Source organism: Ochotona princeps, chromosome 8 (genome assembly GCF_030435755.1).
Source record: "Ochotona princeps isolate mOchPri1 chromosome 8, mOchPri1.hap1, whole genome shotgun sequence".
Taxonomy (NCBI): domain Eukaryota; kingdom Metazoa; phylum Chordata; class Mammalia; order Lagomorpha; family Ochotonidae; genus Ochotona; species Ochotona princeps.
This window is the reverse complement of record NC_080839.1, coordinates 48,210,235-48,222,901: the sequence shown is the minus strand read 5'-3', so window position 1 is coordinate 48,222,901 and position 12,667 is coordinate 48,210,235. Positions and strand designations below refer to the sequence as shown.

The 12,667-nt window shown below is 45.4% G+C and overlaps 1 protein-coding gene across 1 annotated transcript in view; it reads left to right on the top strand.

The window, feature by feature from the left end:
- The window catches only part of PRKCE (protein kinase C epsilon), a 481,837-nt gene that overhangs the window by 250,548 nt on the left and 218,622 nt on the right, over positions 1 to 12,667 (top strand). The gene's annotated exons all lie outside the window — the stretch shown is intronic.

Here is a 12,667-nt window from a genome sequence, read left to right as displayed (position 1 = left end):
AAGTGCTGATCAGATGTTTTCCACATGTGCTGTTTTGAAAAGATGAAGGGAGCTGAGCTTTGGCCCTTATGTGTGACCTTTGCAGAGACAATAATATCTTCATTTTGGGACCTCTTCTTGATGTGAGACTTGCTCGGTTATAGAGAGGACTCAGTATGTACTTGGGCAAATGAATTTGGATGTGTATTAAGAGGTGGGTAACTCATTAAAGATTGTTACTGATATTTGATTTTAGTGATAGGAGGGATAGAACTGTCAGTGAATAAACATATCCGCCTACTTTCCTATGTAGGGAAAATGAGCTAAGGTTCATATGGGCTTACAGGTGGACTGTAATCACAAAATCAAGCTGTTTCTGCTCAGTAGACTTCCTCTGTGGGGCTGGGTTTTCTTAAGGGCACCCATGGTGTGGCTGTGGTCGCTAATGAGCTGTTGTTCCTCTGGGAGGTCAAATTGAAAGATATGGGCTGGAGATGTCCTAAATGTCTGCATTGACATCAGTGTGAGGTTATCTTTGATGCTGGGGCTTGCTGAAGCATGGGTAATTAAAATCCACAGAAATGGTTCAGGACACAGAGCAGTGAAGACCCACTGCCGAGGAGCTGTCCCCAAGCATCTCTTTGAATTAGTCTCAATTGCCTTTCCTCCACCCAGGTTTCAGGCAAGAAGCGTGAGAGCTGGGCAGTTGTAAAAAGAAACTCTAGCTTCTTGATTATTTTTCTGAGAAGCCTTTGCTATGCAGCCATTTACCATTTCGCATTGTTCTATGTCCTGACAGGCCCATTTGATAGTGTCTTGGGCCAGGTACCTTCATTTGTCATAATATTAATACTACGGCTGTAGAGAGATGTAACCTCTTCAGACGCACATTTTCTCAGTAGCAGCCCTGCGGTGAACAGGAGGGTACTACTCTCCTCTTCTATAGATGAGGCCTCAGAGTGGGGTTTTGGTAGCACCTGAGACCCAGCCCAGGTAGCCTGGGTTGAGTCCTTCCCTGCAACCTCTCTGGTCCCGTAATCCTGCTTCTGTGTCCTGGAGCTTTATCAGGTTTGCTTTTACAAATCCCCATTTGCATCCCTATTATATTCAGTGCAGTTGGGTGAAAAGAAGTCCCCCTCCAAATTCTCTGGATCATTGCCCCTTGCTGTCCATGAAGGATTGATTTCAAGACTCCGCATGGGTGCCAAACTTGACAATGCCCAAGTCCTGTGTATTAAGGATAGATTATTGGCAGGTAACTTATGTAATACTCCTGTGTGTACTTTAAGTCCTACCTAGGTTATTACAACACCCAATATAATATAAGTGGCATATAAGCAGTGTTACACTGAAGGGAATGATGACAAGAGAAAAGTCTACATGTTCAGCATAGTTTTTTCAAATAGTGTCCATCCATAGCTGGCTGAATTTTCAGGTGGGCACAGAGGGCCAACTGTATTGAGCAGGTGGCTACACTGTATTTCCAAAGCTAAATACCCCTTATACCCTGAAGGGGCAGAACGTCAAGAATGGGAAACAGAGAAGCAAGAGCAAGTGCTTCTGGTTTCCCGGAGCAGGTTAGTTCCTTCTCTGGCATTGTAACCTGTGCACATCTTGACTTCTTCCTTTATTTCCTGCATAAACTGCTACCCCTTCCCTTCCTGCTGACTGCCTTCTCTGTGCTGTTCCTCTCTCCCAGCCTGTCCCACCCACCAGATAGGTAGAATCCAGTCTCCAACCGGCAGCAGATGCCCAGGGAAACTCCAGCCCAGTTCTGCGTTTAGAATGAGGCAGCAGCAGCCCTTTAATAGAGACGTATGAACGGATCTTCTAGCCTGTTGCTAAGCAGCTGGCTTTGGGTTGCCTGGAGATTATCGTGGAGTTGAAAAACGCAGTGCAAGCGTGTGTATCTCATCTGGCACTAGGATGCGCTCAAAAGCCTGAGTGCCCCCAACGCTTACTCTTGCAGCTCTGATTTTAGGTTCAATTTCTGTAACTTGAAGGGATATCTTTCACTAGTTAGTCATTGCAAATAGTAAATGCACCAAAGATTAAGTTCCCATAGCCTTTGGTTCCCAGAAGTTGAATATTCTTGCTTAAGGATGTAGGAAAAGAAATATTAACATACCTCCTCAACAAAGCAGAGACGAAACTCTGAGTGTGCATTTGTGCTCGGAGTGGAAGGAAGGAAATCTGCTTTGGAATTGTGCTTGCTTACTTGCTGGGGGGAATGCAATAGCTGAAGGAGATGGGGTGCTCACAGAGTGATGAGCATTTGAGAAAGCTTCTATAGATGAGACTGTGATACTAAAAGTCTTCTAGAAAATGTAGATTGCAGATCCCTGGTTCCCTGGGCTGACACAGAGGCATACTTAACTCTTGCTGAAGTTTGGGCTGCTTTCAGAGCTGGAAAGAGGAGCTGAATAACAGGGGAAGATTTAACCAGACAGTTTGCCCACAAGTGTTTGTGTATCCAGCGTGAAACCCATGTGTTGGGGCTCAGACTCTGAGGTTCTTAATTTTTCCTCCTGCAGAGAGAAGGTGCCAGTTGGGGTCAATAGGATTGGTACCTCTGAGCCCAAATAAATGACAAACAAATGGCTCTGACCTATCATTGCCTTCTTTAGCCCACCTCTGACAGTGGAGCAGGGCCCAGGGACACCTGGCAGGATCTGCTGGGTGGCTAAGAATGATCATAGCCTTGGCTATGTGTTCAACCCTGCCTTAGGGGCTGTGGCAGCTGCAAGACTAATAGACACATGCTCTCTGCTTGCAAGCAATTGAGGAGACATGCATGGAGCAGTAAACAAGGGTGTGTCACGAATGCTGACTTCTGTAGCTCAGGCTTTGTGCTACAGGAGGGCACATCAGGAAGCTCTAACTCCTATTGCAAGAGGGTCCACGGGGAGGTGGGGACAGCAGTGGCTCCGTGAGGGAGGTTTCTGTGAACAGGGAGGTAGGGGAGAACATTTCAGTCTGGGAGAGGCTGGGGAAGCCAAGGTGCAGTGGTCGAACAGGAGGTGGGGAGCCGAGGCTAGCAGAGCTGAGTGTTCTTGGGTGCAGCAGGTGGTGAAGGGGAGGTGGTATTGAAAGTCTGGGGAAGAGGCTGTGACTAAAACAGTGAACTCTGACTTACTGCATCCTGGGTTTCAATGAAGTATTTATGAGAAACCAATGATTACAGTCCCACCACAGCCCTTGATTCCCAGTAAATAATTGGACCTGCCCACCAGCTCTGTTCTCCCTTCTGTGACTTAGTTGTTGCTGGAGCTTTCCCTGGAAACTTTCCTTGCAGGAGGGGAATAGGCAATGGATTTGCCTGGTCGTGCCTGGCTTGGCAAATTAGTGGCTAAGAAAATTTGTCTCTTGCCCTTGATAACAGGGAGAGAGACATTCTTTTTGACTGGGGAGTAAAACAAATACATGTGCTACCAGAAGGAAGAAATCCTCATGCCCACTGTGATGGCTCCTTTACGGAGCCAGTTGTTTTTGTGTTGGAAGTTGAGGGACAGCAGGCAGAGGAGACTTGTTAAGGAGACAAGAATGATTGGCTTGCGCAGAGGGAGTGTTCCTTGCCAGCTGTAGTGTTCTCTGGAGGCGGGAGAATGGAGGGCCTGGACCTGCAGGCTCCTCTGCCAGGTAGAATCCCAGCTCTGCCATGCTAGCAGTGGGACCCAAGGCTTAATATTCACACAATGGGAAGATAATAGGACAGACCTCTACAATGTTTAAAGAAGTCAACACACATCATGGGTGTGCTAGAATGCTTGCTGCACAGAATGCTGTAGAACCCTGGATGCCTCAGGGATCCTCAGCCAGCTGGAGTGTGGACAGCTTTGAGAACAAACATCCAGCTGAAGTTCACGGCAGCCAGGGCTGGCAGCTGGAAAATGAGACAGGCTCAGAGAGGGTGGGGAGAACTGAAGAATGCTAAAGAGCCCAGGCACATGACATGGGAGCCAGTGATCAGGGTAATTGAAACCTATCCAGCTGTCTGGAGCATATATTGCTGAAGTCTTTAGGTGGGGGCAGGGTGAAGGAGAGAAACATCTGGAGCCTCATTTTGGGCAACCAGAACTTGAGGACTGTCATCTAAGATGTCCAGTGGTTCATGTCTGAGAGTCTTGTACAGAAGGGCAAAGAGTACGCCCCTGTCCAGCCCTCCCCTGCAGGTCCGGCGAGGAAGCCACATGTATCAGTTCCCATTTAGCTCACCCCTCTCAGCAACCTGCATTTCTGTTATTCTCCACAAGTATCTTCTGAGTCCCTCCTATACATTCAGCCGAGCCAGAGAGGTCTGCAAGGTCAGCTCAGGGATCTCAGAGGCTGGTCAAGGATTTCTCGGGCCAGGGCCAACTCCACTTATGAACTAGATCTGTGATGTCTGTGTGAGAAGGGTGCTGTCCATGGTTGTAGCTGGGGAAACCTGGCAGACTTGGAGTGGATCTAGAACCCAAGGTGAGATTTAGAGGTTTTACACAAGCAGATGCTTGTTCAGGTGATCGTTTCTGGCTTGGTTGTAGGGATTATCTGAAAGTAGGGTTTACTGGGGAGCCTGGCTCATATGGGTGAGTGGACTTGGAACTGGGAGAAGGCAGGGGACAGAATATTAGAAACCTACCATCCACTATGTCAGGAATTTTGCCAATCTTTTCTACATTTCAAAAAATGGGGGACTTGTTTCCCACAGATTTGAGCAGTATAAATAACTTGGAAATGTTGAGAAATGACAAGATTGGCAAGCCTGTTTCCAGCCTGCTGCATAATGGCTGAGTACTGGGGATCACAGTGGTATGCCCAGAGCTTGGGTTTTCGCATTCTCCCTTCTCCATATCCCTGAGTAGGGTTGGCGGTTCTGGGAGCCAAGGGGACAATTCACAACTTTATTTCAGGATCTGCTATCATGATGAAGATGGTGGTGGTAGCAAAGTGTTCAGCATCATGATTGAGATACTTGCTTCCCATGTTGGAATGCTCGGGTCCAACACCCAGCTACTGCTTCTGTGTCTAACTTTCTCTTGTAACCAGATGATGAAGGAAATCTTGGTTCTTGTCTCATGAGAATTTCATGCAGACAGGGACCGTGAGTAAAGAGATATTTGCTTAAGGGAGAAATCTGTTGCAGCAGTCAGGAGAGGGAGGCTGCAAGGGAGGAAGTGCCCAGGAAACTTGCCAGAGCTGGGTCTTTTATATACAAATGGCTACCTGGAATTACAAATCAGAGGAGAAGCAGGGTAACATCTAACATCCTGTCTCAGGGCTGGGATAATGACTACAGTCTGGAATAACAGAGGTTAGGATAACAACCAATCATAGGCAAGGACAGAACACATCAAAGAGGTTGAGATTGGTAATCTAGTCTACCTTGCTCATGATAAAACAGTATAAATGTTGTTTCAGGTAGCCTCTGGGAGGAGGCAAGCACCTTATCCACTTTGAAAGGGACCTGACCTAAATACGTCTTGCCACTAATGTAGACTCTGAGGTGCAATAGTGATGACACAAGTGGTTGGGCTCTGCCACCAATGTGGGAAGCCTGGACTGAGTTCTTAGTTCCCATCTTTGGTCCTGCATCAGCCCCAGCTGTTGCTGGCATTGGGGGAGTAAAACAGTGGATGGAAGCTCACTGTCTAATCTGTCTCCCCTCTCTGTATTTCTGCCTCTCAAATATAACTTTTTAAAAAAGAGAGACTTTGCAGATACATAGTACTGGCAGAAAACAGTTCTTTCATTCTGGTGATTATATTGGCCCTAAAGTGCAGCTGACAGAGCGGTAATGCATCTGGTCGAAAGAGACAGACTAAGATTCCCAAGGATGTTCAATCATGTGCTTTTTTGGGGGATACTTTTTAAAAATTAAACTATTGTGTCTCTTATTATGAGTGTTAGATGAGTGACAGGGCAGGCATAGCTAGACACATTCAGAAGCAGTGAGGGAGAGGCACAAAAAGGATTTCTGGAAGTAGAAATTGGGCTGAGAAATGTGGTCTGAAAGGTAGGATATAGGAAAGTGAGGGGAGAGAGAGAGAGAGAAGAGAGAGACAGATGGTAATTGGGAATACTGTCAGATGAGCATGGCAAAGGAGAGGGAGATGAAAAAGTAAAGACAGGGGGTGGGGGACAAAGTGGGAGGTGTTTGCTCTATCAGTGGCTTTGTTACCTGCATGCTTGCAACCCTTTAGTGACATCACCACCTGTATGCCTGTGTCTGCTGTTGGAGTTCCTGTGTTCCAGGCCTGGCCCCATTCTCCATTCCAGCTTCCTGCTAATGTATGCTCTGGGAAGCGACAGTGAAAGCTCAAGTAGTTGCTATTCATATGGGAAACCTGAATTGAGCTCCTGGCTCCCAGCCATGACCTTGGCCCAGCCCCAGCTGTTGGGGGGAGGGGGCATTTGGGGAGTGAAACAATGGATGGAAGCTTCATGTGTGCACATGTCTCAAACGAATAAATATTTTTAAAGCAAAGCTGAAAAAGTTGCAGTTGGCGAGATAGCAAGTTCAGTTGGGTTCCCTTGGAGCTGGAACCCAGATGAGGAAAGGAAACATATAGTCACGGATCTCTCTCAATGTGCCAGGCTGTGTGCCAAGTGTTTCTATACAGATCATCTAATTCCATCCTCATAACCTGCCTGTGAGGTTTTCTGCCTTTTACATAGTTGCAAACTGATGCTAAAACAGAGAGAATACCTTACTCAAGGTCACATCTTAACGCCAAGTGATTCCAGGTCTGTCTGACCCAGAACCATGACTGTCTGGCACCCTAGTGGCCAATCAGGACTGAATGTGTGAAACACTGGTCTGTAGCTGCCAGCCCAGAGCCAAGCAGTCTGGCTTATGTGACTTGATGCTGCTGCTTAGGCCAAAGGCACTGGACTAGGGTTTTCAACTCCACTATTGTAAGTCAGCAGGCGGTCAGATCTGTCCAGAGACTGGCTCCCTCTCCTGCAGCAGATAGGAATGCTGATCTTCCCATTAAATAAATGAACATATAATTGCTAACTGCTGTTGTATGCTGAAGAAAGACACAACTTTGTCTTCTTTTGATTCTGGAGTGACTTCCCCATGGGGACATCAGATAATATTTGAGATACCCAAGGTTTCATGCAGATGGGTGTTTTGTGGGGTAACTGTTGCCTGTGGCATCCCCTATTTTGGCTGAGAGGCACAGGAGATTAGGAGGAAAAAGGAGTTGATGGAGCCTAGTGTATGGAGGCTTCTCCTCAGTGAGCTCAGGACCTGCGACAGGGAGCCCGGCTTCCATAGGCTCTTTTGGGCTTGATGTCTAGACCTCCTGGCTCTACTCTTTCCTCCCTCCACATCTCTCTAAGCTCTTTGTGTAACTTGTTTGATATGAGGAGGTGGCTTAGCCCCAGTGATCTCTGCAGATTTGAATTTTGGGTATGCAATCATGGGCATGGTTCAGATTCAGAAGATAAGACTTTACACTGGAATGAATCTTGACTTTCTTCTGAACATGTGCATTGTTGCGTTGTAGCCTTCTTTCAATTCTGGGTAAAGAAGTGAAGGTAGACCTTTTTAACACCAGGATGCTGATTCTTAGAGAATGGCGAGTTGATGATAGAGCGGGGATTAGGTTGAGGCAAAGTTTTGCTCAAACCCACCTGGTGCCTTTTCCTGCTTCTAACTAGCAATGCAAATGGATGATTTTTCCTAGAAAGGCCTGCGGTTTATGCACACAACACTCACATGCCAGGATGAGGCCTGTCTGCAGCCACCAGAGCCTCTGAGCACCCCAGCGCAAGTCTAGGGGTGCCTCTGTGGCTGCCCAGGGCCCCCTGCAGCCTTGTGCTGCCCATCCTTGTATACTTATTGTAGGTGGAGCAGCCCCAGCCTAACATGCTGCCGTTTGCTTTGGAATTGTGCGTTCTTTCTACTTTCCCCTTTTAGAAAGGATGGATTTAGCCCTGGCATGCCAAATACAAACCCTCACTTCATCTCAAGAGCTCTCTTCCTATCCACCCCTCCTCGGGCAGGCTATTTACAGACTCGTCATGGTCTGCTCGTCATCCTACCACGTGGGTCCATCCACCAGTGAGATCAGAGCAGAGAAACGGCCCCCAGCCAACAAATTTGGGCAGATGAGGCTTATGTAACACGTGCTAAAAATATGTAGCTAATTGGAATGGAAAAGCAAAAAATGAGTTGGGCTTTCATCTTAGAGGTACCAAAGAGCAGTAGGGGAGCCATTCCTCCCAATGGAAGACGCCCATGTATAATTTTACTCTTGTGTGTATTCTTTGTTTCTGTTGGCTTTTTAACCATGTTCAGTTCTCACTCACCTACCACTCGTTCCACTCCATGGGATTGAATTTGGCCAGCAGAAAGCAAGAAGGGATCATCAAAAAAAAAAAAAAAAAAAGATGCAGAAACCAGCTACACCACAGGGCAGGAGGAGACAGTGTCAGGTGGGACACTGTTGTTAAGATGCTAACAACAGCAACAAAAAACTCCCACTCTGACTTCTCCCCAAAGACAGACACTTGGAAACCTAAAATTATCAGAGGGTTCCTTCTGCTCTGGAAATTGGTCCATTGGGATTTTTTCTAAGAATTCCCCAAACTACTGTTTGCTTCGAAGCTCCATCCCCGTGTGGCTCCCATGCCCAGATTCTCGCTCCACCAGTTGTCTCCCCTCTTTCCTTGCATCTTTAGCTCCTGGCTTCTGCCTGTAGCATGCTCCGTCCTTCTCTTCAGTGCTCTGCTGTGTGTGGTCCAAGTATACTTCTTCATTTCCTTCCCAGCGTGAGTGCCCAGAGGGCAGGGCCTTGATCTCACCCATCTTCATATCACCTCTTGGCCCAGCGTGGTGCCTGAGCCAAGATGGCACCAAATACTTGCTTCTTGAACGGATGCATGATTCAATGAATCAATAAATAGACAGGCCAGAGGTGGCGTGTGATGGTTTCTGAAAAGTCAAGTGTGAGAAATGAGCCTCACTCTTATTATTCAGGCTTACGTTGATGTCCTTTGGCAGTCAGATGACATGCCATCTAACTCATCTGTCACCTGATTACTGTTCTGTGACACCCCACAAATGTGAACATGAACACTCTAAAGGTAGCGGAACAAGATGTCAGGAATGAGTTTGAAATGGAGGAAGGTTCACTTTGTGAGCTGGGAAGCATAAACTGATAAGAGTTTTGGAAATGACCTGGCAGCAATCACTAGATTAAAAATGAAGAAACCAAAACCATTAGTTTCCTGAGAAATTGACCAGAATGACATGGTTGGTTAGTGGTGAGTTCAGGACAATCTGAGTGATGACTTGTGATAGATGCTTGATAAATCTTCCACATGGACACAGGCCAAGTCTGTATGATCCAGCCTTGTAAGACTCTGCCCTGCCTCTGAGTGGTGAGACAAGGGGTACCTCTTGATTTGTAATGCAGGACGGCTTTCCCATTCTCCTCTAGGCAGTTCTAAGGACGGCTGTTGCTGCCTGCATTCTAGTTTGAATGTTGGTCTGGAGACTGTGAAGGGCATGGCAATCACTCTGCTGCCTCTTGGCAGGGGACAGATCACTGTTCCTTGATGACCTACAGACTGTAGAATCCCCTAATGCAACTCTTGCTTGTTTGGCTTTATCTCACTCAAGAATCTGTGACTGTGAAAGGGATTCTAGGGATCAGGTCAGAAAGGCTGGGTATGCACTCCTCCCAGGAACTGGCTTTGGATTCCTCCACTGCCTCTCTTGCTCAGAGTTGTGTTAAACAAAGAGTTTTAAGGAGGCAGCTCATCATACTCACTGGAGTGCTGTGGATACACAGTTGTGTCCCTGATGTTTCCACTCCTTTCCTTAGTTCTGCTTCAGGGAATTTGGGTCATCTCCACACCCATCCCATGAGGCCAATACTAACTCCACTTTGAGTCTGCAAAGCAGATTCTAGGGACATTATTTAGCATGCCTGAGATCCACCATGCTTTATAGCCCAAGTACTTGGTTTATAATAAAGTTGTCCTTGGCTGCCCATTTGGTTGTTTTTTTCTTCCATCAGCCCCTATATTTGCTGAGGACAGCTTTTTGTGAATGCCATATGGTCCTAGTATGATAGTGTGCTGACATTAAATGAGTTTTTTTGATATTTACTGCATACCTTGCTCTGTGTTGGGGGCTGTGATTTATGCTAGTGAGATCTCCCTAAAGTTCTTACTTTCAGGGAGCTTACAGTTAAGGTTGCACACCCATGAGGCTCCATGTGATTTGATGCCAGGATGAATGAGATAGGTAGTCAATGCTCCAACAGCACCTCTCAGTGTCATTAGCTCACTGGCCTACATTTCCCCGCTTCTAAACATCTCCCTGAGGGGGGCATTATGCTTTCCTTGATGTGAGAGGGCTACTCTGCTTCACCATTGTTCCATTAGTGCTTAACATCCTCATGCTCTGGTGTCCTAAATATTCTGTAATTGAACTCTCCAGTCTGTGCAACACTGCAGATGGCTGCCTTTGTTCTTGTTTTTGTGAGAGTAGCCCAGACACACAAGATATTTCATAGCTTGTTAATGTGGAGCTCACTGGCTTTTCCCCAAATGAAGATGCCATGTGACCAGCATCCAGAAGGAGTGGAACAGGACCAGACCCTACTCCCACAGCAGATTTTCTTGGGCTTTCATTTTGAATAAGTAGATGCACTCTTTCCTATCTAGTTTCTTCCATTTAACATTGTATTTCTGAGACTCCTCCATGTTGTATGTTGTTGGCTTGTGTTTGTGTGGCTGTAGAGTGATCAATTATTAAAAAAAAAAAAAAGCAGCCATGTTCCTGATGAGCCAGTGGTTCTTTCCAGGTTAGACTCAATCCAGACAATGCTGCTCTGAAGAGTCTAGCTGTGTCTCTTGGTGAACACATGTACATATTAGTACTGAGAGCATCTCCATGAACAGGGTTGCTGAGTCACAGGCTGGCAGCTCTCCCCTTGGGGAGCTGTGTTGTGTTCCTGAAGAACTGTTATTTGCACCCTACCCACATGCTCTGAGAGTTCCAGGTGCTCCCCAACTCTGAAAAAAATATGGCATTACTTTTTTTTTCTTTTATTTTTAGCTATTCTAGTAGGTAGGGTGTATTTCACTGTTTTTTTTTTTTCATTATGGTGGTAATGCATACAAAATAGGAAACTGACCATTTTATTCATTTTTAAGTGTAAAGTTCAGTGACAGTAAGTATGTTCATACTAATGAGCAACCATCACCAATATCCATTTCCATAAGTGTCTTTTTTGTCTTCCCAAATTGAAGCTTCATAACCATTAAATACTCATTCCTCATTCCTCTGTTTCCACGTCCCGCTCCCTAGAAGCCACTGTTCTATTTCATATCTGAATTTGACCACTGAAGGCATCTGCTAAAGAAGGTGAAACAGATGAATGAGTGACTTTCAAAAAGCTCATGGAAAATGCCTATAGTGAAACATGTGCATAGATTTCAATTTCTTATGCCAAATTGTCTCTTTTAATTTTATCTTTCCACATGCTTTTTGGCATATCTTGTATTTGTGTATATGTGTTTGAGGGGGTGGTGTATGAGGCTGGCTTATTTCACTCGGTGTCATGTCTTCAAGACTCGTCTGTATTACATTGTATGAGAATTTCCCTCGTTAGACTTGATAATATTTCATTGTATGGATATACTATGTTCTGTTCTTCTATCCTAGTGATTTCATTTTAGTTTTAATTTTCATTTTCCTGATGACTTTCTATTTCTTAGCTCCTTTTTTATATGTGTATTTGGATATCTTCCTCCAGAAGTGCCTGCTCAAGACTTCTGCCCATTTTTAAATTGTTCATCTTCCCTTCTCTTTCTGATTTATAGAATATCCTTATAGATTCTGGATATGAGTCCTTGTTAAATAAATGAATTACTTAGAAATACCTGCTTCTAATCTATAACTTCCCTTTCTAGTCCTTAACAATATATTTTGGTGAGCAAAATTTCCCAACTAGTATAGTTGAATTTATTCCTTTCTACATGACAGTTATAAGCACAATTGCATATATTATATTCTAAAAGCTTGCTCTTTCCCCTCCTGCCTAGTGTGCCTGCCTTTTCCATTGGTGGTAGCATTTTGGCCCTAGGTGAAGAGGCTGCTTGTGGCTTGGACCTAGGATTTGAACAGCACTGGTGTGAAGGCACCTTACTGTTGATGAGTTGTCATGGGCAGAGGGCTGCTAGAAGCACACCTAGGTGCAGGTGCTTCTCCTTGTTCTACCTGCAAATGTGATCTTGTAAATAAATGCAAAGTCGGTGGCTTTTCAGACATTTCTGGCAGGATGTAAAAAGTGTTTTGTGTACCAGCCTCCACTTTAGCTGATTTGCTAGATGAAGTCTGCATCCTGTTCCTTTGGTCTGATGCCCATGGCATCCCTGAAAGCTCTCAGCCCTAGTGTAACCCCAAATCTGTGTTCTCTGTCCCATCATTTTAATTGTAGATCTATAGAAAGTAGTTTGCTAATTGTCCTTATTGTGATTATGTAACTTTGACAAGGCCTTATTGAAGCTACTGAGATTTGAATGTGGAAAGAAAACATTTTCTAGGAAAGTTAAAATGCATGTGATAGAAAGAGTCAAACTTGACTTGCTAATAAAGTAACTAATCACGCGTGCGAGAAAAAAGAATACAATGCTAGGAGTTGGACAATAAAGCTGTCAAGATTCTGAACTTAGATGATGG